Source organism: Salvelinus sp. IW2-2015, linkage group LG15 (genome assembly GCF_002910315.2).
Source record: "Salvelinus sp. IW2-2015 linkage group LG15, ASM291031v2, whole genome shotgun sequence".
Lineage (NCBI taxonomy): Eukaryota > Metazoa > Chordata > Actinopteri > Salmoniformes > Salmonidae > Salvelinus > Salvelinus sp. IW2-2015.
Window position 1 is genome coordinate 67,003,672 of NC_036855.1, and position 26,531 is coordinate 67,030,202.

Genomic DNA, 26,531 nt, shown 5'->3' on the forward strand with positions numbered 1-26,531 from the left:
AACACATTCCTGCTGTTTGGATTGAAACGGTGTGTTGAGTTGACTGGTTACCAAACACATTCCTGCTGTTTGGATTGAAACTGTGTGTTGAGTTGGCTGCAAACACATTCCTGCTCTCTGGTCAGAACATTCACATTGAGTTGATTAGGGGGGATTTGCTTGAATGTGGTTAAAAGGCAGTGAATTGGCTCATACTTTGAGAACTTGCTACCAAGCTCCTGTGTGTATAAGACACACACTGTGTTTTCAAACTGTGTTTTCTCTTAGATATTATTCTGAAGACACGTGTAACCACGTTAAATCAACCTAATCAGCCTGTTGGTAACAGTCATACACTCTGTGTTATTCTGGAAGGTATCAGGCATGTCATGTACACTGGAATTGTTTGAGTGTCAATTCTTTCGTGACTAATAAATTCTATTAGTTTAATTGAGTAAATGCATTCCTCGTTTTACAGAGTAATTATTTGATTGACTCTTGTCCTCTAATTTAGTAGGTCTATTGATAGTTGTTAATTCCCCTATATACATAGCACATGCTTGGGTACCGAGCTTGACATCCCTGAGCTGCTTGCCTCAATAAATTAATCCTAAAACGTTGGGTCGCCAGGATGAGCTATTTGTAACTAGCCTCTTTAATAATTGCATAACAGTGCAAGATAGATACATGTTCATTATAGTCATACTGAGAGGTGAAGTAATGATTTTCTTTCTTGCTAGATCCTCCAGAGACACACAGGGCCTGTTGCATTTATTCATGAAATCATGGAGTCAGATTGAGAAATGTAGTTTATTATTATTCAACATAATTTCAACATAATAATGGATGGATTATTTCCACCAAACTACAGTAGTCAAACCTGACCTAACCTAACCCAACCTGACCTAACCTGACCAAACCTGACCTAATCTAACCCAACCTGACCTAACCAACCAACCAAACCTGACCTAATCTAACCCAACCTGACCTAACCAACCAAACCTGACCTAACCAACCAAACCTGACCTAATCTAACCCAACCTGACCTAACCAACCAAACCAAACCTGACCTAATCTTGAACCCACTGAACCTAACCTGACCAAAACCTGACCTAATCTAACCCAACCTCCTGAACCTAACCTGACCCAAACCTGACCTAATCTAACCCAACCTGACCTAACCAACAAAACCTGACCTAATCTAACCAAACCTGACCTAATCTAACCCACACCTGACCCATCTAACCCAAACCTGACCTAATCTAAACCCAACCTGACCTAATCTACCCCAACCTGACCCAATCTAACCTAACCCGACTAATCAACCAACCCAAACCTGACCTAATCTAACCAACCCAACCCAACCTAATTACCCAACCAAACCTGACCTAATCTAACCAACCCAACCTGAACCTAATCTAACCCAACCAAGCAAACCTGACCTAATCTAACCAAACCTGAACCTAATCTACCCAACCCAACCTGACCTAATCTAACCCAACCAAACCAAACCTGACCTAATCTAAACAAAACCTGACCTAATCTAACCCAACCAACCTAATCTAACCCAACCAAACCTGACCGAACTAAAACCCAACCTCACCTAACCCAACCAAACCTGACCTAACCAAACCTGACCTAACCCAACCTGACCTAACCTAACCCAAACTGACCCAATCTAACCCAACCCAACCTGACCTTAATCTAACCCAACCCAACCTAATCTAGCCTAACCTAATCCAACCAAACGAACCTGCCTTAATCTAACCTAATCTAACCTAACCCCAACCCCGATCTAACCCAACCCAACCTGACCTAATCTAACCAAAACCCAACCTAATCTAAAACCAACCCAACCTAAATCTAGCCTAACCTAATCCAATCCAAACGAACCTGCCCTAATCTAACCCAACCTGACCTAACCCAACCAACCCCTATCTAACCTAACCCAACCCAATCTAACCCAACCCAATCTAACCTAACCCAACCTAACCCAACCTAACCAAACCAAACCAATCTAACCCAACCCAATCTAACCTGACCTAACCAAACCCAATCTAACCTAACCTAACCCAACCCAATCTAAACTAACCTAACCCAACCCAACCTGACCTAACCAAAACCAATCTAACCTAACCCAACCCAATCTAACCTGACCTAACCCAACCAAACCCAATCCAATCTAACCCCCACCCAACCCAACCTGACCTAACCTTAACCAAACCCAACCCAACCCAACCCAATCTAACCACCCAACCTAACCTGACCTAACCTAACCAAACCCAATCTAACCAAACCCAATCTAACCCAACCCAACCCAACCTTGAGCTAAATGTAATGGAGGTGAAAAGGCCTGTTCTCTCATTCACCAGCATGTGTGTGTGTGTGTGTGTGTGTGTGGTGTGTGTTGTGTGTGTGTGTGTGTGTGTGTGTTGTGTGTGTGTGTGTGTGTGTTGTGTGTGTGTTGTGTGTGTGTGGTGTGTGTGTGAAAAGGAACAGGGCCAAATAGAAGCAGCTGCGATCTGTGATGCAATGTTTACATGTGTAGATTGATTTGAAAGAGAAGATGGAAGATTCCAGGAATGGAATCTTCTCTGATATAGAGGGTTCTAGAACATCGACTTTTAGAATGTATCACATTAGCATTACAATGCTAAGGAAGGATGTGTCGATAGTGTACAATCATCTCTAAGAGTGAGTCCCAAATCACACCCTAATTCCTATATAGAGCCCCATGGGCCCCTGGTCTAAAGTAGTGCACTATAAAGGGACAGGTTGCCATTTGGAACACAGGCTAATGTTGTGTCAGTGGGAAGTACTGAGGCTGTTCTGGTAACGATGGCTGTAAGCCATTTAGTATTCATGTTCAATCAGGTGACTCCTACCAGTATGAGTTCAATTGAAGGGAAGGAAGTCTGGCATGGGGTTGTGTAATTGCGTTCGCGCTGTGGAGCCAATCAGAATTAGTCATTTGTACTGGCTAAATAGCTGCGTAATGAACAAGCTGAGAAAAAAAGTGCACTGTTAAAAATAAAAAAATAAACTACTAAATGGCAGAGACAAAGCTGATCCTGAGGTAGAGAACTCTATAGCTATCTCTCCTCTCCTACTAGTATATGTTCATAATGCTGCGATTATAATCAGCCATCTTGTTTGTTCTGGACTACCTTTACGCACCTGTGACAAACAACATGACCGCAGGACAGGTGCAACCCCCCCCCCCCCCCCCCCCATAGTCCAATTCAGCACCACAGAACAGCGTCAGCTGACACAACTCCTCGCTTACACACCGTACTTTCGTTGCTGTCTGTTCAGCACCACGGACAGCGTCAACTGACACGACAACAGAATTGCAACCCATACATATTGCTTCAGCACTGTGGACAAGGAGGTAAGTGACACAGCTGTCATTTCAGCACAACGGACAGCACCAAACTGCACGGCCCATGCATTCTACACCATTGACAGGAGGTAAGTGACACAGCTGTCATTTCAGCACCGTGGACACGCCAAACTGCACGGCCCATGCATTCTACACCATTGACAGGAGGTAAGTGACACAGCTGTCATTTCAGCACCGTGGACAGCGCCAAACTGCACGGCCCATGCATTCTACACCATTGACAGGAGGTAAGTGACACAGCTGTCATTTCAGCACCGTGGACAGCGCAAACTGCACGGCCCATGCATTCTACACCATTGACAGGAGGTAAGTGACACAGCTGTCATTTCAGCACCGCGTGGACAGCGCCAAATCACGGCCCATGCATTCTACACCATTGACAGGAGGTAAGTGACACAGCTGTCATTTCAGCACCGTGACGCGCCAAAACTGCACGGCCCATGCATTCTACACCATTGACAGGAGGTAAGTGACACAGCTGTCATTTCAGCACCGTGGACAGCGCCAAGCGCTATTTATGGCCGTCCATTCAGCGCTTCCTGTCTGCCTCCTTACAGCTGGCATTTCCCTAGACAGCTCCTAACCAGCGTTGGCGATTATGACAGGAGTGGGCACTCCTAACACTTTCTTTTCAAGGGGCAGTAGTCTAGGAAACATGGAGAAAAAAAAAACACTTGACTTGAAGCATGCATTTAAGACACTGATATTAAAAAAGTAGGAATATTTTCTGGGTGATTTAAATAACTTGCTTGTAACAGATGACATTCAAATTCTGACTATCTCTGAAACTCTACCTATATAACACCTTTGATAATACAGTGGTAGCAATACATGGTTATAACATCTACCGAAAAGACAGAAATGCCAGAGGTGGAGGTGTTCCTGTGTATATTTAGAACCACATTCCTGTAAAGATTAGAGAGGATCTCATGTTAAATACTGTTGAAGTAATATGGCTACAGGTTCTTTAAAAAAGTATGTATGTCTATATAGGTATGTGTATGTATATATGTGTATATGTATGCATGCGTGTATGGATATATATATTTACCCCAAAAAATATGGGGGATTGGAAATGATGCAGACAATTACATTGGAAGCAACATTCTTTCCGCAATATTAAGCTGATCCACCCCTAATTTTTTTTTATTTTTTTAAAACAAATATAAGTAATAAAAAATAAAAATAAAATATGGCTACAGGTTCATCTGCCTCACCTAAAGCCCATTCTGGTGGGAAGCTGCTATAGACCACCAAGTGCTAACAGTCAGTATCTGGATAACATGTGTGACATGCTTGATAATGTATGTGATATCAACAGAGAAGTATATTTTCTGGGTGATTTAAATATTGACTGGCTTTCAGGAAAAAAACTGTTTAATCCCTGTGGATTGATGAGGAATTGAGAAATTGTATGGCTGAGAGGGATGATACAAAAGGAATGGCAAATAAGTCTGGCTGCACAACCGATTGGCAAAACGTACTGCAAATTGAGAAATCATGTGACTAAACTGAATAAAAAGAAGAAGAAACTACACTATGGAACAAAGATAAATGACATAAAGAATGATAAAAGCTTTGGGCTGTTGGGCAAAAAGGCGAACTCAGTTCGATTCATTCATTGAATCAGATGGCTCATTCATTACAAAACCCTCTGATATTGCCAACTACTTTAATGATTTCGGCAAACTTAGGCCTGACAACAAACACTGACACTATTTTTTATTAGATTTCTTTATCTAACTAGGTAAGTCAGTTAAGAAATACATCTTATTTACAACGACGGCCTACCCAGGCCAAACCCTCCGCCCTATGGGACTACTGATCACGGGCCGGTTGCGATACAGCCCGGGATCGAACCCGGGTCTGCAGTGACGCCACTTGCTCTGCGATGCAGTGTCTCAGACCGCTGTGCCACTCAGGACCCCTAAAATAAACGTATTATTGACGCTACACATCTAAGTATATCTGATCAAATGATGAACTACAAGTGTTGTAATTTTGAATTATGTAAAGTGAGTGTGGAAGAGGTGAAATAAATGATTGTTCTCTATCAACAATGACAAGCCACCTGGGTCTGACAACTTGGATGGAAAATTACTGAGGATAATAGCTGACTATATTGCCACTCCTGTTCACCATATCTTTAAGCCTTCTAGAAAGTGTGTGCCCTCAGGCCTGGAGGGGAGCTAAAGTCATTCCGCTACCTAAGAATAGTAAAGTCCCCTTTACTGTCTCAAATAGCCGACCAATCAGCCTGTTACCAACCCTTAGTATACTTCTGGGAAGAAATTGGTTTGACCAGATACAATGCTATTTTACAGTAAACTAATGGACAACAGACTTTCAGCACACTTTTGCAGCAGCTAATGGGGATCCCTAATAAAACTCAAATAAGAAATATGACAATATATGTATTAAATCTTGATCACTTAACCTGGCCAGATAAGAAGTAATACATCATACTCCGTTCATTTGTAGTCCTACAGTTAACCTAAAAGGCTATACACCAAGCATGCAGTAGGGGGGGGGGGGGGGGGGGGGGCAGACTACTTCCAAGACATTACTCAAAACAAGCTGCCTAGGTCCTAGTGGCAGTCATCACTTACCCGAGGCCCCCTGCATCCAGCCGCAGATCTTATAGACGGTGGTGGTGGAGAACAGGAAGAAGAGAGTGAAGGAAGCGATGCAAGCCATCACCAACATCATCGACATCCCTACGAAGAACGACGCGGCCTTGAACGCGGTGGATGGGATCTGCGCGAACTCTGTGAAGGTCCCTGTGCAGTCGAGCTCTCTCTGGATTCCGTCGCCGGTGCAGAAGTGGAAAAGGCCGAAGTAGCCCGCCTGAGGGGTGTCCACGCCGTCTCCGATCCAATAGGGCTGGCTGAAGATCACCACGTTCAAGATGGCGAACAGGATGGTGAAAATGGCCCACAGGAGTCCGATGGCACGGGAGTTACGGACGTAGTTATGCTGGTATAGTTTAATGTCATCCGACGACATGGATGGGAGCATCGACGCGGCCGATCCGGGTATCATTGTAGCACAGTTTGTGTTGTATCCCAGTCCGGGTATTATGAAGTAGCCTAGATATGCTTATTAAATTAGGTAGTCAAGCAACGGGGAGGGGGGGGGGGACTGACTAATTAATTAGTTGAGAAATGCAGGAGTCAGTAGTTATTTCTGCTGTAAAAAGCACCCAACAGTAGGCCTAGCCTAGATTGAATGAATCACATCAAAGGCAACATCTGGACAGCATATTCAACTCATGACGTCGCATCCCGAGGCTGGTGCATAAACCGGAGTGTCAAAACGTTTATCTGCAAGCTCGCCCCTATGTTATAACTCTGAGAACTTGGCGACTCCTGAACTAGTGTACGTGAGAAATAATTCCCTCCCACCTCTCTCGTAGGCTACGAATGCCCGTCTGTCAGACACATCGCTCGTGGCACGTGTCACTTGCGTATGTCCCCGGAATACCTCCTTGAAAAAGACAGCAAATATCAGATTGTCATTCGGATATTACACATGACATTTCACCAATTATCAAATTTAAATCGATTTTTTTTTGGCTTACAGAACAGCAGCGACAATAGGCTATGCCTCCAATTTCCTAAGCAATGTAGACGACAGCGACAGAATCAACCCGGAGCAAACGAAACACAATGTCTATAATGCCCTCCCTCCCGTAAACCCAAATCACAATCCTGCGAGATAATTCACAGCATCTAGCCCGGGATAAATTACACACAGCCCTGTCCCGGTACTTTGTTACTGAGAATATTTTCACGAGCTACGGCAGCATCAGCAGCCTCTGTCAGTGATGCTGAAAGAAAGGAGAGGAGAAGAGGAAGAGAGGAGGAGTGAAAAGAGGAGAGACACGATTCAATAACCGCATCAGATGAAGCGGATGGTGATGTGCGCGCTGACGATGTTCAGTTCTCTCAACCTATAACAACATTGCATCTGTCTGCCCCATGAGGTGTTTAAATATAGCCTGTTACATTCCATCCAAGCAATATATTTCAAAGAGACGTGTAGCCCGACATCCGTGACTAGCTATCCAACCACTGCTGCATCAATCCCAACCTCGCGTTCTGGCTTTGGTACCGTTTGTAGGGTTAAGGACAGATCCGGACGACAAGACAAGCCCACACCCTCGCGATCACATGATCTGCGCTTGACAGTTTGCGCGTCGAAATGGAGGCTGTACAATAATCGCAAAACAATTTTTCAAATGCTCACGCGGCTCGGTCAGGGCGAAAATGGCCTCTCCGATTCAGTGGTCCGGTTAGTGCACGCCTCGCGCATCTCCCGCTCTCCCGGTCACTCGGTCTTCCTATGACTGAGTTAAAGATGGTAGACTACCTGTCGTGCAGGACTGAACGCCTCACAGGAGGATGTCAGATAAGATGAAGAAGGACATTCCAGTATGCTGGTGCACGAGGAAACGGGCACCTTCCCACATACCAGTTTACTAGAATGAAACAGACATCATTGTCCATTATTACTGGAGCTAATTGTTCACCTGATAGGTGAATAGGGTGCCATATTGTGTTAAGATGACTGCAACTTTATTAATCTTCAAAAATAAAGTACCTTCAAATGTAACAAACATACCTACATTTCATCATGTATGAATACAACAGAGACAATACTCTATCGTTTGTGCAGTAGCCCACACAAACCCATATTGGTTTTGCACATAGTGATGTGGTAACATACAGATTTGGGTCAGTGATTGTCACTGTAAAATCTTTCATCCACAAGGTTGGGGGGGGGGGGGGTGGGGGGGGGGGGGGGGGGGGGGGCATCCACCACACAGGAAGAGGATCATTTCAATCTGGATTAAACAGGGTTCTGACAAACTAGCCCCTGTTACATCATCATCATTATGACTCATCACCCAGGGTTTAGCTGGATCACTAATGTGTCCCAAATGGTACATTATTACCTACATAGTGCACTACTTTTGACCTGGGGCCGGTAGGGAACTGATCAAACGTAGTGCACTATATATAGAGAATAAGGTGCCATTTGGGACAAAAACCACGGAACGAGAGTAGCTAATATAGAACTGCTGCTCTGGTATTGTGTTTATACAGTATTTGGTGGATTTGGGTGTTTAATGCTGTCTTTTAAGGCACAGGGTTTCCGCTATCCGTGGTGCTGAATACAGAGCCATGTACAGTGTATTCGGCAGTGGTTTAAAGTACTTAAGTAAAAAATACTTTAAAGTACTACTTAAGTCGTTTTTTTTTGGGCTGTCTGTACTTTAACACCTCCCTGACCAAGGCCCTTCTCCCCCAATTGATCAGTTTGGCCAGCTCTAGGAAGAGTTTTGGTGGTTCCAAACTTCTTCCATTTAAGAATGATGGAGGCCACTGTGTTCTTGGGGACCTTCAATGCTGCAGAAACCTTTTGCTACCCTTCCCCAGATCTGTGCCTCGACACAATCCTGTCTCAGAGCACTACTGACAACTCCTTCGACCTCATGGCTTGGTTTTTGCTCTGTGGGACCTTATATAGACAGGTGTGTTCCTTGCCAAATCATATCCAATCAATTGAATTGACCCCACGTGGACTCCAATCAAGTTGTAGAAACATCTCAAGGTTGATCCTTTGAAACAGGATGCACCTGAGCTCAATTTCAAGTCTCATAGCAAAGGGTCTGAATACTTATGTAAATAAGGTATTTCTGTTTTTTTCTAAAAACCTGTTTTTGCTTTGTCATTATGCGGTATTGTCTGTAGATGTTTTTTATTTAATCGATTTTAGAATAAGACTGTAATGTAACAGAATGTGTAAAAAGGGAAGTGGTCTGAATACTTTCCGAATACACTGTAGGTGTGTGCTGTCCATGGTGCTAAATGAACACCCTCTGCCCAGGTGTTGCTGACACATGCCAGATCTTACAAGGCCTGGAAAATGTATTTAAAAAAAAACGTTTTAGCTAACCACATAACATGTTATGGCAATCTGGTGCCCGACTGCTCAGTCGATGACGTGGCACGCAAACATTGGTTGATGCATGCAACATCTGAGCAGGGGATGGTGACCATACTGATGTGTATGCTGTCCACGGTGCTGAACGGCAGCCATACTGGTTGTAGTTCTGTGAGTGTGAAGGAAGTCTGGTTGTAGTTCTGGGAGTGTGAAGGAAGTCTGGTTGTAGTTCTGTGAAAAGAGTGTGATGGGAAGTTTGGTTGTAGTCTGTGAAAAGAGTGTGATGGGAAGTTTGGTTGTAGTCTGTGAAAAGAGTGTGATGGGAAGTGTGGTTGTAGTTCTGTGAAAAGAGTGTGATGGGAAGTCTTATTGTAGTTCTGGGAGTGTGATGGGAAGTTTGGTTGTAGTCTGTGAAAAGAGTGTGATGGGAAGTCTGGTTGTAGTTCTGTGAGTGTGATGGGAAGTCTGGTTGTAGTTCTGTGAGTGTGATGGGAAGTCTGGTTGTAGTTCTGTGAGTGTGATGGGAAGTCTGGTTGTAGAACTGTGAAAGGAGTGTGATGGGAAGTTTGGTTGTAGTCTTTGAAAAGAGTGTGATGGGAAGTTTGGTTGTAGTTCTGTGAAAGAGTGTGATGGGAAGACTGGTTGTAGTTCTGTGAAAGAGTGTGATGGGAAGACTGGTTCTATGGAGACACAATTTCCAAATTGATACCTGAATCCTGTAGATCTGAGGGTGTAACGTAGAGCCTACCTAATACGGTAATATATAAGCTTCATTTTTAACAGCTGGGTAGAATGGAGGAAAACAACAGTTTATTAGGAACACCCATCTAGTACCGGGTTGGACCCCGCCTTTGTCTCCAGAACAGCCTGAATTCTTCAGGGCATGGATTCTACAAGGTGAGGCGTTCAAACGTTGCTCAATTGTTATCAAGGGACCTAACGTGTGCTAGGGAAACATTCCCCACGCCATGATATCACCACCACCAGCCTGTACCGTTGACACCAGGGAGGATGGGGCCATGGACTCATGCTGCTTACACCAAATCCTGATTCTAACATCAGGATTTGGAACCCGGGATTCTTTGGACCAGGCAATGTTTTTTCAATTCCTCAAATGTCCGGTGTTGGTGATCGCTGATAGGAGTGGAACCCGGTGTGGTCGTCTGCTGCAACAGCCAATCCCTGACGAGGACCGACGGTTGTGCTGCGCTGTTATTGGTCTGTTTGTGGCTCGCTTATTAGCTTGCACGATTCTTTCCATTATCCTTTGACCTCTCAATAACGAGCTGTTTAAGCCCTCAGGACTTTCTCTTGACTGGATGTTTTTAGTTTGTTGCACCATTCTTGGTAAAACCCTAGAAACTGTAGTGCGTGAAAAGCCCAGGAGGCCGGTCATTTATGAGATACTGGAACCGGCGCCCCTGGCACCGATGATCATACCAAGCTCGAAGTCAGTTACGTGACTCATTTTTCCCATTCTAACGTTCAATTGAAAAATACACTGTATTTACTAAAGTATGTGGACACCCCTTCAAATGAGTGGATTCGGCCTTACTGAAGAGCTCAGTGACTTTCAACGTGGCACCGTCATAGGATGCCACATTTTCTTCAAGTCAGTTAGTCAAATTTCTGCTCTGCTAGAGCTACCCCGGGTCAACTGTAAGTGCTGTTATTGTGAAGTGGAAACGTCTCGGAGCAACAACGGCTCAGCCGTGAAGTGGTAGACCACACAACCGCTGAGTGCTGAAGCGCGTAACACGTAAAAATCGTCTGTCCTCGGTTCCAACACTCATTACCGAGTTTCAAACTGCCTCTGGAAGCAACATCAGCACAATAACTGTTCGTTGGCAACTTCATGAAATGGGTTTCCATGGCTGAGCAGCCGCACACAAGCCTATGATCACCATATGCAATGCCAAGCGTCGGCTGGAGTGGTGTAAAGCTCGCCGCCATTGGACTCTGGAGCAGTGGAAATGCGTTGTCTGGAGTGATGAATAACGCTTCACCATCTGGCAGTCCAACGGATTCATCTGAGTTTGGTCAATGCCAGGAGAACACTACAGTGCCAACTGTAAAGTTTGGTGGAGGAGGAATAATGGTCTGGGGCTGTTTTTCATGGTTCAGGCTAGGCCCCTTAGTTCCAGTGAAGGGAAATCTTAACACTACAGCACACAATGACATTCTAGATGATTCTGTACTTCCAACTTTGTGGCAACAGTTTGGGTAATGCCCTTTCCTGTTTCAGCATGACAAGGCCCAGTGCAGAAATCGAGGTCCATATAGAAATGGTTTGTCGAGATCAGTGTGGAAGAACTTGACTGGCCTGCACAGAGCCCCGACCTCAACCCCATCGAAACACCTATGGGATGAATTGGAACACCGACTGCGAACCAGGCCTAATCGCCTAACATCAGTGCCCGACCTCATTAATGCTCTTGTGGCTGAATGGAAACAAGTCCCCGCAACAATGTTCCAACATCTAGTGGAAAGCCTTCCCAGAAGAGTGGAGGCTGTTATAGCAGCAAAGGGGGGAACAACTCCATATGAATTTCCATAATTTTTTGAGTGCGATGTTCGATGAGCAGGTGTCCACATACTTTTGATCATGTAGTGTAGCAAGAGATTAAAAAAATGACACTTATGCCAGCCGCTGGAATTAACTGATACTTTTCACATTGTTGCATTGGACCATTATTATGGCCAGTTCACAAAATATCTACAGTCCAAACGAGAGGGAGAACCACAATACCACAGTCTAGCCTTGGCCTACTCATGATAACTTGTTACAGTGTGATGTACTCTGTAGAGGCTAATGTGGAGTCCCCCTAATTTTCGAACCATACAGGCCCACTACTACCTAGTGAGTTCCATAAAGGCCCACTGCTGCTTAGTGAGATCCATAAAGGCCCACTGCTGCCTAGTGAGTTACATCTTCGTCCAAGGTGGCTTAGCAGTTCAGACGTCTTTTTCTGTTCCGTATTGTTCGTGTCCTGTATATATATATATTTACACCTTTCTTCGCATATCTTTTATCTATTTTATTATCCAAGAACTCAACTACAAAAGCTTTCCTGCAAAAGCTTTCCTGCAACCCGCTTCACCAATTACAAAAAGTATTATTTACCTCAATCTGAAAATCCATCGTGGAAGCYAGCCAGGGGCTAATTCAGAAGCTAGCCTGAAAGCTAACCAAWAGCTACTCCGATAGCTAGCCAGAAGCTAATCTGTAGCTGCCCCGAAATTAGCCGGTTTGCTGGCTAGCGTTGGTGTTTCAGCTGCCCACGTTTAGTGGTCATCAGCTATTCCTTTAGCTCGATAATCTACCGGCACTTTTGTGCAACGCGACTCGGACCGGAGCATTCCGGGACTCTTTTTCTCTCAGTTTCCCCGGATTCCAGCCGCAGGCTCTGGACACTTRCACCTTGATTTCGCAGCTAGCTAGCTGCAAACCGTGTGACTATTGGCTTACGTCGACCCCGGAGCAAACTCTAATCATTCTGGAGCTAGCCAGCTGAGGAGTTCCATCACCATCCGGACCCGTTTCTTTTGTTGCTGCTGCAGATACGGAACCCCACCGGGCCTTCACGACTGACTGCCGCGACTAACTGCCGACGTTATCTGCCCGAGGGATTTATCCAACTGGCACCTCCGTCCCGACGTTACCTGAACGCTCATCTGAGGCCCGCTAATCGTTAGCTGTCTTATCGGCTGCTATTTGAACAAGTATATTGGACAACTATTATTATTATTATTATTTATTTATTTTATTTTTTCCTTGGGTCACTATATCTATTTTGCCAATTTGGATTGATCCCCTCTACCACACGGAACCCCACTACACGGAACCCCACTAACCTACCGACGGAAACGCACGAGGTATCTACAAACAGACCTCCATCCTATGCTGCTACCGATAGCCATATACCCGGCCAGCTGTCTGGATCGCCACGACCCCAACCAACCTCTACTCACTGGACCCTTATTGATCACTCGATTAGCATGCCTCTCCTTAATGTAAATATGCCTTGTCCATTGCTGTTCTGGTTAGTGTTTATTGGCTTATTTCACTGTAGAGATTCTAGCCCTGCTCTCTATACCATATCCAACCTCTCAGTTCCACCACCCACATATGCGATGACATCACCTGTTTCAATGATGTTTCTAGAGACAATATCTCTCTCATCATCACTCAATACCTAGGTTTACCTCACTGTATTCACATCCTACCATACCTTTGTCTGTACATTATTCCTTTAAACTATTTTATCGCCCCAGAAACCTCCTTTTTACTCTCTGCTCTAGTAGCTCTAGGCGACCAATTCTCATAGCTTTTAGCCGTACCCTTATCCTACTCCTCCTCTGTTCCTCTGGTGATGTAGAGGTGAATCCAGGCCTGCAGTACCTGGCTCCACTCCTATTCCCAGGCGCTCTCTTTTTGATGACTTCTGTAACCGTAATAGCCTTGGCTTCATGCATGTTAACATTAGAAGCCTCCTCCCTAAGTTTGTTTTGTTCACTGCTTTAGCACACTCTGCCAACCCGGATGTTTTAGCCGTGTCTGAATCCTGGCTTAGAAAGACCACCAAAAATTCAGACATTTTTATCCCCAATTACAAGATTTTCAGCAAGATAGAACGGCCAAGGGGGCGGTGTTGCAATCTACTGCAAAGACTGCCTGCAGAGTTCTGTTATACTATCCAGGTCTGTTCCAAACAATTTGAACTTCTACTTTTAAAAATCCACCTCTCTAAAAACAAGTCTCTCACCGTTGCCGCTGCTATAGACCACCCTCTGCCCCAGCTGTGCTCTGGACACTATATGTGAACTGATTGCCCCCATCTATCGTCAGAGCTCGTGCTGCTAGGCGACCTAAATTTGAACATGCTCAACACCCCAGCCACCCTACAATCTAAGCTTGATGCCCTCAATCTCACACAAATTATCAATGAACCTACCAGGTACCACCCAATTCCGTAAACACGGGTACCTCTAATAGATATCATCCTAACAAACTTGCCCTCCAAATACACCTCTGCTGTTTTCAACCAAGATCTCAGCGATCACTGCCTCATTGCCTGCATCCGTAATGGGTCAGCGGTCAAACGACCTCCACTCATCACTGTCAAACGCTCCCTGAAACACTTCAGCGAGCAGGCCTTTCTAATCGACCTGGCCGGGGTATCCTGGAAGGATATTGATCTCATCCCGTCAGTAGAGGATGCCTGGTCATTTTTTTTAAATGCCTTCCTCACCATCTTGAATAAGCATGCCCATTAAGAAATTTAGAACCAGGAACAGATATAGCCTTGGTTCTTCCTGACCTGACTGCCCTTAACCAACAGAAAAACATCCTATGGCGTTCTGCATTAGCATCGAACAGCCCCCGTGATATGCAACTTTTCAGGGAAGCCAGAAACCAATATACACAGGCAGTTAGAACAGCCAAGGCTAGCTTTTCAAGCAGAAATTTGCTTCCTGCAACACAAATTCAAAAAAGTTCTGGGACACCGTAAAGTCCATGGAGAATAAGAACACCTCCTCCCAGCTTCCAACCGCTCTGAAGATAGGAAAACTGTCACCACCGACAAATCCACTATAATTGAAGATTTCAATAAGCATTTTTCTACGGCTGGCCATGCTTTCCACCTGGCTACCCCTACCCCGGACAACAGCACTGCCCTCCCCTCTGCTACTGCCCAAGCCTTCCCATTTCTCTTTCTCCCAAATACAGTCAGCTGATGTTCTAATGAGCTGCAAAATCTGGACCCTTACAAATCAGCCGGGCTAGATAATCTGGACCTTTCTTTCTAAAACTATCTGCTGAAATTGTTGCCACCCCTATTACTAGCCTCTTCAACCTCTCTTTCGTGTCGTCTGAGATCCCCAAAGATTGGAAGCAGCTGCGGTTATCCCCCTCTTCAAAGGGGGGGACACCCTTGACCCTAACTGCTACAGACCTATATCTATCCTACCCTGCCTTTCTAAGGTCTTCGAAGCCAAGTCAAAACAGATTACCGACCATTTCGAATCCCACCACACCTTCTCCGCAATGCAATCTGGTTTCAGAGCTGGTCATGGGTGCACCTCAGCCACGCTCAAAGTCATAAACGATATCGTAACCGCCATCGATAGGAAACAATACTGTGCAGCCGTATTCATTGACCTGGCCAAGGCCTTTGACTCTGTCAATCACCACATCCTCATTGGCAGACTCGACAGCCTTGGTTTCTCTAATGATTGCCTCGCCTGGTTCACCAACTACTTCTCTGATCGAGTTCAGTGTGTCAAATCGGAGGGTCTGTTGTCCGGGCTCTGGCAGTCTCTATGGGGGTGCCACAGGGTTCAATTCTTGGACCGACCTCTTTCTCTGTTTACATCAATGATGTCGCTCTTTGCTGCTGGTGATTCTCTGATCCACCTCTACGCAGACGACACTATTCTGTATACTTCTGGCCTTCTTTTGACACTGTGTTAACAACCCTCCAGGCGAGTTTCAATGCCATACAACTCTCCTTCCGTGGCCTCCAACTGCTCTTAAATACAGTAAAACAAAATGCATGCTCTTCAACCGATCGCTGCCTGCTCCTGCCGCCTGTCCACATCACTACTTTGGACGGCTCTGACTTAGAATATGTGGACACCTACAAATACCTAGGTGTCTGGTTAGACTGTAAACTCTCCTTCCAGACTCACATCAAACATCTCCAATCCAAAGTCAAATCTAGAATTGGCTTCCTATTCCGCAACAAAGCATCCTTTACTCATGCTGCCAAACATACCCTTGTAAACTGACCATCCTACCAATCCTCGACTTCGGTGATGTCATTTACAAAATAGCTTCCAAACCTACTCAATAAATTGGATGCAGTCTATCACAGTGCCATCCGTTTTGTCACCAAAGCCCCATATACTACCCACCACTGCGACCTGTACACTCTCGTTGGCTGGCCCTCGCTTCATACTCGTCGCAAAACCACTGGTTCCAGGTCATCTACAAGACCCTGCTAGTAAAGTCCCTTATCTCAGCTCGCTGGTCACCATAGCAGCACCTACCTGTAGCACGCGCTCCAGCAGGTATATCTCTCTAGTCACCCCCAAAACCAATTCTTCCTTTGGACGCCTCTCCTTCAGTTCTCTGCTGCCAATGACTGGAACGAACTACAAAAATCTCTGAAACTGGAAACACCTATCTCCCTCACTAGCTTTAAGCACCAGCTGTCAGAGCAGCTCATAGATTACTGCACCTGTACATAACCATCTACAATTTAGCCCAAACAACTACCTCTTACCTACTGTATTTATTTATTAATTTATTTTGCTCCTTTGCACCCCATATTTCTGTCTCTACTTTTGCACTTTCTTCCACTGCAACCCAACCATTCCATTGTTTTTTTAGTTTTTTATTTTACTTGCTGTGTTGTACTCACTTCGCCTCCATGGCCTTTATATTTTTATTTATTTATACATATATTTGTTTGCCTTCACCTCCCTTATCTCACTCACTTTGCTCACATTGTATATAGACTTATTTTTTCAGCTGTATTATTGACTATATGTTTGTTTTACTCCATGTGGTAACTATGTGTTTTGTTGTTGTTCAAACTGCTTTGCTTTATCTGGCCAGGTCGCAATTGTAAATGAGAACGTGTTCTCATTTGCCTACCGGTTAAATAAAGGTTAATAAAAAATAAAATAAAATAAATAAATAAAAGGCCCACTACTACTTAGTGATTTCAATAAAGGCCCACTGCTGCTAGTGAGTTCCATAAAGGCCTACTACTACCTAGTGAGTTCCATAAAGTCCCACTACTGGCCTAGTGAGTTCCATAAAGGCCCACTACTACTTTAGTGATTTCCATAAAGGCCCACTGCTGCCCAGTGAGTTCCATAAAGTCCACTGCTGCCTAGTGAGTTCCATAAAGTCCCACTACTGCCTAGTGAGTTCCATAAAGGCCACTACTACTTAGTGATTCCATAAAGGCCCACTGCTGCCTAGTGAGTTCCATAAAGGCCTAACTACTACCTAGTGAGTTCATAAAGTCCACTACTGCCTAGTGAGTTCCATAAAGTCCCACTACTGCCTAGTGAGTTCATAAAGTCCACTACTGCCTAGGTGAGTTCCATAAAGTCCACTACTGCCTAGTGAGTTCCATAAAGGCCCACTACTGCCTAGTGAGTTCCATAAAGGCCCACTACTGCTAGTGAGTTCCATAAAGGCCCACTGCTGCCTAGTGAGTTCCATAAAGTCCACTACTGCCTAGTGAGTTCCATAAAGGCCCACTACTGCCTAGTGAGTTCCATAAAGGCCACTGCTGCCTAGTGAGTTCCAATAAGCCCACTACTACCTAGTGAGTTCCATAAAGGCCCACTACTGCCTAGTGAGTTCCATAAAGTCCACTACTGCCTAGTGAGTTCCATAAAGTCCACTAATGGCTAGTGAGTTCCATAAAGTCCCACTACTGCCTAGTGAGTTCCATAAGGCCTATTACTAACTAGTGAGTTCCATAAGGCCACTGCTACCTAGTGAGTTCCATAAAGGCCCACTACTGCCTAGTGAGTTCCATAAGCACTGCTACTAGTCGAGTTCCATAAAGGCCCACTGCTGCCTAGTGAGTTCCATAAAGGCCCACTACTGCCTAGTGAGTTCCATAAATTCCCACTACTGCCTAGTGAGTTCCATAAATTCCAACTACTGCCTTGTGAGGCTATTTGTATTTGTATTTATTATAAGATCCCCATTAGTTCCTGCCAAGGCAGCAGCTACTCTTTCTGGGGTCGTGCAAAATTAAGGCAGTTATACAATTTTAAAAACATTACAATACATTCTCTGTTGATATCACATACATTATTTCACACCTGTGAGCCCTCAGGCCCCTACTCCACCACTACCACATATCTACTCAACAAAATCCAACTGTTCAGAGCTGCCCTTCATAACGTCATTAGACCCACATGGACTATGATGTAATCGATTTCCACGTCCTGACGTAGTACATCCGGGAGCAGCTTGTAATGTCATTTACTCAAGCTCCGGGATAGGACATTGCTTTTGTACCAGGAACGGTCACATTTCTTACCATGGAGCTGCCCAAAATCCCCGGCTGGTGAGAAGGACAAGGAAATCTGTCCACTCCCACGTTTCACAGGATTCGTAGAGGCAGGATTGAGCCCGTTGCTCCCGGCGCCAGATGGAGATGCCCCACTCCATCCAGAGCAGGGACGGAAGGTTATCGACTTCAAAATAGTAGGAGTAGGCACTGCTCAGCATATGTGGGAAGTCCTTCATGACTGTTGGAAAAACATTCCAGGTGAATCTGGTTGAGAGAATGCCAAGAGTGTGGAAAGCTGTCATCAAGGCAAAGGGTGGCTACTTTGAAGAATCTCAAATATAAAACATATTTTTTGGTTACTACATGATTCCATATGTGTCATTTCATGGTGTTTATGGCTTCACTATTATTCTACAATGTAGAAAATAGTAAAATAAAATAAAAACCTTGAATGAGTAGGTGTGTCCAAACTTTTGACTGGTACTGTATATTGTGAGATATTACATCTTTGGCTACCTGTGAGGCCTCTTTTCTGCCGTTATTGACTTGCCTCTCACGCCAGGTGAGATTTTGCTAATTAGGCATGTTGTGTTCGATGTCTTTTTGCTTAGGTCTTACATTAATGATGAAAGGGGAACTTCGAAATGGACTAACGGAGTAAGTAGGCCTATCTTAGTCATGATAATCTGTCATCGGTCTTAAAATTTCTGTGTCATTTTGTGTGTTTTTTGATGTAACTAGGACAGGCCTTAAGTAACTAGGACAGGCCTTAAGTAACTAGGACAGGCCTTAAGTAACTAGGACAGGCCTTAAGTAACTAGGACAGCCTTAAGTAACTAGGACAGGCCTTACGTCCTAGTTATGGGTTTCCGAGTTTGGGAAACCTTGTCCTTGTTGGAAGGCATGCTATACCAAACTGAACCAAATGGTGGCGACAATTCGCTAGCCTGCGCCAAAGGTACTGGCCCCATTTTGATTGAAGGTAATGACATCGGTTAAAATGTATGTAAAAAAAAAAAAAAAACATCTATAATTTACCATCCATGCCTCTCTATGTGGTAGGTAGTTTGAAAAACCATATTAGACCCCAAATTACCAATTAGTTATGTTGATGTCAGAGCATAAAGCAGAATCTGTTACCTAATTTATTTTAAGTTATCTTTTACCAGGGGAGCATCCACCTGGGGGATACAGGTGTGAAGGTGTTCACCCTCAACAACAGCAGTGATGTTTCTGCGAGTATGGAATTTTCACATTCACAGCGGCGTCTGTTTCCCGAACCATAAACCACTAACGTGTTCAGAGAAAGAGCCCAGAGCTGACAGTACTAAAGCTTAGTGGTTGAATGTTGTTCTGGAGGCATTTCTGGTCACTAACTGCACTATCTGATTTTAAACATCAATCACTCTGTTCTGCCTCCAGGGCAAGAATTATGACAATAAACGGAACCTACGTACTTAAACAAAATGGTGATGATCTGCACAGTGCTCCCCAGCACATATTGTGAGTGATTGTGATGGTGAAGATAGTACATCCTGTACAGCATTGTGGTTTCTCCCCCCCCCCACTCAGAGAAGTGTGTAGGATGCTACTGCCTCTCAAAGTGACGTTGATCATGTGCTTTCATCTCTGTGCAAACACTGGAGTGCTGTGTTTAGTGCTGTGTTTAGTACTGTGTTTAGTGCTGTGTTTAGTGCTGTGTTTAGTGGTGTGTTTAGTACTGTGTTTAGTGCTGTGTTTAGTACTGTGTTTAGTGCTGTGTTTAGTGGTGTGTTTAGTGCTGTCGTTTTAGTGCTGTGTTTAAGTGATGGGTTTAGTGTGTGTTTAGTGCTTGAGTTTAGTACTGTGTTTAATATTGTTTAGTCTGTGTTTATGTCCTTCGTGTTCATATTCAAAATTTGTGCTGTGTTAGTGCTGTGTTAGTGCTGTGTTAGTAGTGCTGTGTTAGTGCTGTGTTTAGTGCTTGTGTTTAAGTGCTGTGTTTAGTGATGCTGTTAGTGGACAGCTGTGTTTATGCTGTGTTTAGTACGAATGTTTTATTACTGCTGTTTAGTGCTGTGTTTAGTGCTGTGTTTATGCTCTGTTTAGTGCTGTTGTTTATGCTTGTTTTAGCTGAATTATGCTACACTTTGATCTTGATCTAATTTCTGTAGTGGGGCAGCAGTATGTGTTGTACGCGTGTACGTTTTTCAATCTCTGTATCTTCCTCTAGTCTCTCTTTCTCCCAGTCTCTCTACTCTCTCTCCCATCTCTCTCTCTCTTCTTCCTCTCTCTCTCTCTCTCTCTCTCTTCTCTCTCTCTCTCTCTCTCTTTCTCGTCTCTCTCTTCTGTCTCTGTCTCTCAGTCTCTCTCTCTCTCACTCTCTTCTCTCTCTCTCTACTCTCTCTCTCTCTCTCTCTCTTCTCCTGTCTCCTCAGTCTCTCTCTCTGTCTCCTCTCTCCTGCTCTGGTCTCTCTCTCTGTCTCTCTGTCTCTGCTCTCTCTCTCTCTCTCGCTCTCTCTCTCTCTCTCCTCTCCTCTCTCCGTCTCTCTCCTCTCTCTCTCTCTCTCTCTCTCTCTCTCCTCTCTCTCTGTCTCTCTCTCTCTCTCGTCTCTCTCTCTCTGCTCTCTCTCTCTGTTCTCTCTCTCCCTGTGCTCCTCAGTCTCTCTCTCTCTCTCTTCTCTCTACCCTTTGTCTCCTCGAGTCTCTCTCTTCAGTGTCTGTCTATGTCTCTGTCCTGTCTGTCTCCTGCTCTCCCTCTACTCCCTCTCAATTCAATTCACTTTGCTTGTATTGGTATGACGTAACAATGTACATATTGCCAAAGCTTACTTTGATATTGTACGAATTATTAAGATAATAAGAATCAAAATTGTCAACGTGACAAACAGTATAACATAAACAGGGTCAAAATAACCATATCAGTTGAAACAATAATCTATATGTCTCTAATATGAGGACATGTGTAGAGGTTTTTTGGTTGTCAGAACTGTCCCTTCATTTTTATGGCAGGCAGCAATGCAGTACGCGCCAACCACAGCGCTCTGCGTCTCCCCCAACAGGGACTGGCGAGCCTATTTCATCAAAGTCTTGTGAAACCTTGAAAAGGGTGTCAAATTTGGAAATGACACTCTCTAAATTGTTTATATTTTTGACAATTTTGTCAGGAAATGCAGCCTCAGTTCTGCTGGTTGCTGCAGTGGTTGCCACAGCCTTCCTCTACAGGGAGGCCAGTTCCTGTGTACTACCCTTCTCAATGGCAAGCTTCGTTGCTCACTGAGCCTGGACTTTCAAGGTTGTCTAGTTTGATCAGTAACCACGTCAAACAGTTAGCCACGATGTAACTGCCGATTTAGGGCCAGATAGCATGCATTTTGCTTTGTGTTTGTGCTTGTGTTTCCCAATAAGCAATGTAGTTATTGTATTGACTGTGTTGTAATTTGTTTATTCTGATTGAGTCGGATGTTCTGTCCTGGAGAATCAATGTGTTATAGTAGTAATCAGCCCCAGACCAGCTGGATGAGGGGACTCTTTTCTTTCTCTCTCTCTCTCTACTCTCTCTCTCTCCTCTCCTCTGTCTCTCTCTCTTCTCTCTCTCTCTCTCTCTCTCTCTCTCGCTCCTCTCTCTCTCTTCCTCTCTCTCTCTCTCATCTCTCTCTCTCTCTCGCTCCTCTCTCTCTCTCTCCTCTCTCCCTCTCTCTCTCCTCTCGCTGTCTCTCTCTTCTCTCTGTCTCTCTCTCTCTCTTGTCTCCCTCTCTGTCTCCTTAGTCTCTCTCTCACACTTTCTCTATCTCTTATCTATATCTCACTCTCTTCTGCTCATACAATCGACCCAAGATGTGTGGTTCTATTACTGAGCATGTTACAATAAGAGAGGCAGTTGTCTTTGAGCGATACGAACAGTAGAAATAAAGGGTTACTGTGTGCTTGGAACTAGTCTCTTCTCTAAATGATTCTCTAGTGGCGCTATTCCTCCTGTTTATTGGAAGCCTCTGTAAAACAAAGTGCAGTACTCCAGTTGGCCAGTTTAAAAGGGCAGTATAAGACTCGCAACTAGAGAGAAGCACAATTGCCTCACCTGGAGAATGTTCTGGATTAAGACAAGCTAAAGGACACATTATCTGGAATCTAAGTATAGATACATATGATACTAACACTTTCTATACAACAATAACTACAACACTGATACATTTCCAAACAGGGACAATTATCATTTTAAATAAATAAATTAAACATTCAGGTAGAAGAACACAGTGTCATCAATGAGAATATTATGTGGTCACTGGCACATTCTCATCCATGGTGAACTTCATTCTACTGGCACATTCTCATCCAATGGTGAACTCATCATTCACTGGCACATTTCTCATCCATGGTGAACATCATTCACTGGCACACATTCTCATCCATTGGTGAACTATCATTCACTGCCACATTCTCTTCCATGGTGAACTATCATTCACTGCACATTCTCATCCATGCGTGAACTATCATTCACTGCCCACATTCTCATCCATGGTGAACTATCATTCACTGGCAACATTTTCTCATCCATGCGTAACATCAAAACTTAACTGGCACATTCTCAATCCATGGTGAAACTATCATTCACTGCACATTCTCATTCCATGGTGAACTATCATTCACTGGCACATTCTCTTCCATGGGTGAAACTATCATTCACTGCACATTCTCATCCATGGTGAACTATCATTCACTGGCACATTCTCTTCCTATGGTGAACTAATTCATTCACTGGCACATTCTCATAACCATGTGAACTATCATTCACTGGCACATTCTCATCCATGGTGAACTAATCATTCACCTGGCACACTCTCATCCATGGGAACTATCATTCACTGGCACATTCTCATCCAATGGTGAACTATCATTCACTGGCACCATTTCTCATCCATGCGTAACTATCATTCAATGGCACCATTTCTCAATCCATGGTGAAAACTATCATTCAATGGCACACTTCATCCATGGTGAACTATCATCACTGGCACATTCTCTTCCAGGGTGACACTATCATTCACTGGCACATTCTCTTCCATGGTGAACTATCATTCACTGGCACATTCTCATCCATGGTGAACTATCATTCAATGGCACATTCTCATCCATGGTGAACTAGTATAGAAGCCTTGGAGCAACGAGGCAAAGTAACAAGGCTTTGGTGTTGCAGTCAGTAGCCACAGCTGAATGAATGTATTTGTTATTTTAATTATGGATCCCCATTAGCCAAGGCAGCAGCTACTATTCCTGGGGTCCAAACACATTAAGGCACTTACATTACATATACAACCAAATTTAATAACAGTACATCTTATAACACTGTCACAACGCTACATATCTACAATACAAAATGTGTAATACCACATCATACAACAATATTACAATGTACGTGTGTGTGTGTAGTGTGTGTGTTAACGCCCGCGTTTCTGTACCCGCGCGTGTCTGTACCTGTGTGTGTCTGTACCTGTGTGTGTCTGTACCCGTGTGTGTCTGTACCTGTGTGTGTCTGTACCTGTGTGTGTCTGTACCTGTGTGTGTCTGTACCCGTGTGTGTCTGTACCTGTGTGTGTGTCTCTTCAAAGTCCCCGCTGTTCCATAAGGTGTATATTTATCTGTTCTTGACAGATCTATTTTTACTGCTGGCATCAGTTACCTGTGGTCATGACTCTATGTAGTACTGTGCGCCTCCCGTAGTCTGTTCTGGACTCGGGGCTTGTGAAGAGACGTCTGGTGGCACGTATGCATGGTGTCTGAGCTGTGTGCCTGCTAGTTCAAACAGACAGCTCGGGGGATTGAACATGTCAATACAGTACCTCTCACCAATACAAGTGGTGATGAAGTCAATATCTCCTCCACTTTGAGCCATGAGAGATTGACATGCATATTATTAATGGTGGCTCTCTGTGTACATTTTAAGGGCCAGCCTTGCTGCCCTGTTCTGAGACAATTCCCTCTTTGCGGCACCTGAACACACAGTACCTGGACTGAACAGTAGTCCAGGTGCGACAAAACTAGGGCCTGTAGGACCTGCCTTGTTGACAGTGTTGTTAAGAAGGTAGAAACTAGGGCCTGTATGACCGGCCTTGTTGACAGTGTTGTTAAGAAGGTAGAAACTAGGGCCTGTAGTCTGGTGGTTACTATGGTTCCTGTTAGGATAGAATATAGATGACAGAAGTCTGATGGTTACTATGGTTTCTGTTAGGATAAAATAGAGATGACAGAAGTCTGGTGGTTACTATGGTTCTGTTAAGGATAGATAGAGATGCACAGAAGTCTGGTGGTTACTATGGTTTTCTGTAATGATAGAATAAGATGACAGAAGTTGATGGTTACTTGGTTTCTGTTTGATAGAATAGAGATGACAGAAGTCTGATGGTTACTTATGTTCCTGTTAGGATAAAATAGAGATGACAGAAGTCAGGTGCTTATATGCTTCACTTCCCGAGGAGGGAATTTAGAGATAGTTGTTTATTCTGGTATACATTCAATTGTTACTTTTTTATTTGTGGATGGTTAATACAGCGGCATATGGTTCTATTGATATTAGGCTAACTATTATATATTGTGGTAATTAAAACAAGAGATAAGCAGAAGGATAATATACCAGGAGGATATTCGCATGCTTCTTATTAGGAAAGAAAGATGACAAACCAAATCTCTCTGAGGTCTCCTCCTCAAAAGGTAATGCATGGATATGCTTAACTATCTGCAGATCATATTGTGCAAAGACAAACCTGTATATTATCATAATGGGGAACCCCTACTTCCAAGGGTGTCTAAGGGAGTGGGGATATGCCAAAAACACTAACAATTCCACAGTGTCAATAATACATCAGTTTATACATGGGTGAAAATAGAACAAATATGAAGCACCGACCTAATTATTATTTATTTAAATGGGGAATTTGCGATTGTTTATTAATGATAAAAGGCTACACATTGATTTTTGAAGATTTAAACTTAGAAATGCATCATTTAGCTTATTCAACTTTCGTACGCAAATAAAATTTTTACTGCAACATTAGGCCTAATGTGCAAATCTAACCCTTTAGCTATTTTTTTCTCTCTCTCTCTCGAACTATGGAATCTCAACACTCAATGACACAGCGCGAATGTACAGGACAAATCATAGATAATAGATTGGGGATGTAGGTATTATATCTAACGTTCTGGCTTTGTTTTGCTATGCTCTTCAGAAAGATGACCCATCTCTATCTGCAGTCCGGGCCCTCATCGTTAGCCAGCACGTCCAAGTCTTCCCTCGCGTCGGCCAACTCGGTCTCGTACAGCCGCCGAACGTTTGGCCGTCTCCGGGTCGTGACTCCTCTTTCTCCTCCAAGGAGAAGGCAGCATGAGGACTTTGTCATTCTCCAGCTGGCGGGACCGCTCTATGTAGGCGCAGGCGGTCGTTCAGGTGGGCTAAGCTCTCTTTTCTCCTGGCTTCGGGTTTCCTATTCGTCCCGGGTGTAGTGAGGCAGGTCCTACAGGTCCTAGTTCTACCTTCTTTACCAAAACTGCGCAACAAGGCAGGTCTACAGGTCTCTAGTTTTCTACCTTCTTAACCACACTGGCAACAGGCAAGGTCTAACCGGTCCTAGTTTCCTACCTTCTTACACTACACTGGCAACAAGGCAGGTCCTAGCGGTCCTTAGTTTTACTCTTACAACACTGGCAACAAGGCAGGTCCTACAGGTCCTAGTTTACTACCTTCTTAACAACACTGGCACAAGGCAGGTCTACAGGTCCAGTTTCTACCTTATTAACAACAGCGTCAACAAGGCAGGTCTACAGGTCATAGTTCTACCTTCTTAACAACACTGGCAACAAGGCGAGGTCTACAAGGTCTAGTTTCTACGCTTCTTAACAACACTGGCACAAGGCAGGTCTACAGGTCTAGTTTCTAAACCTTCTTAAGCACACTGCAACAAGGCAGGTCTACAGGCCCTAGTTTTACCTTCTTAACAACACCTGGCAATAAGGCAGGTTCCTACCAGGTCCTAGTTTCTTACCTTCTTAACAACACTTATCAACAAGGCAGGTCCTACAGGTCTAGTTTTTACGCTTCTTAACAACACTGGTCAACAAGGCAGGTCTACAGCCCTAGTTGTCTAACACCACTCTTAACACACTGTCAACAAGGCCGGTCA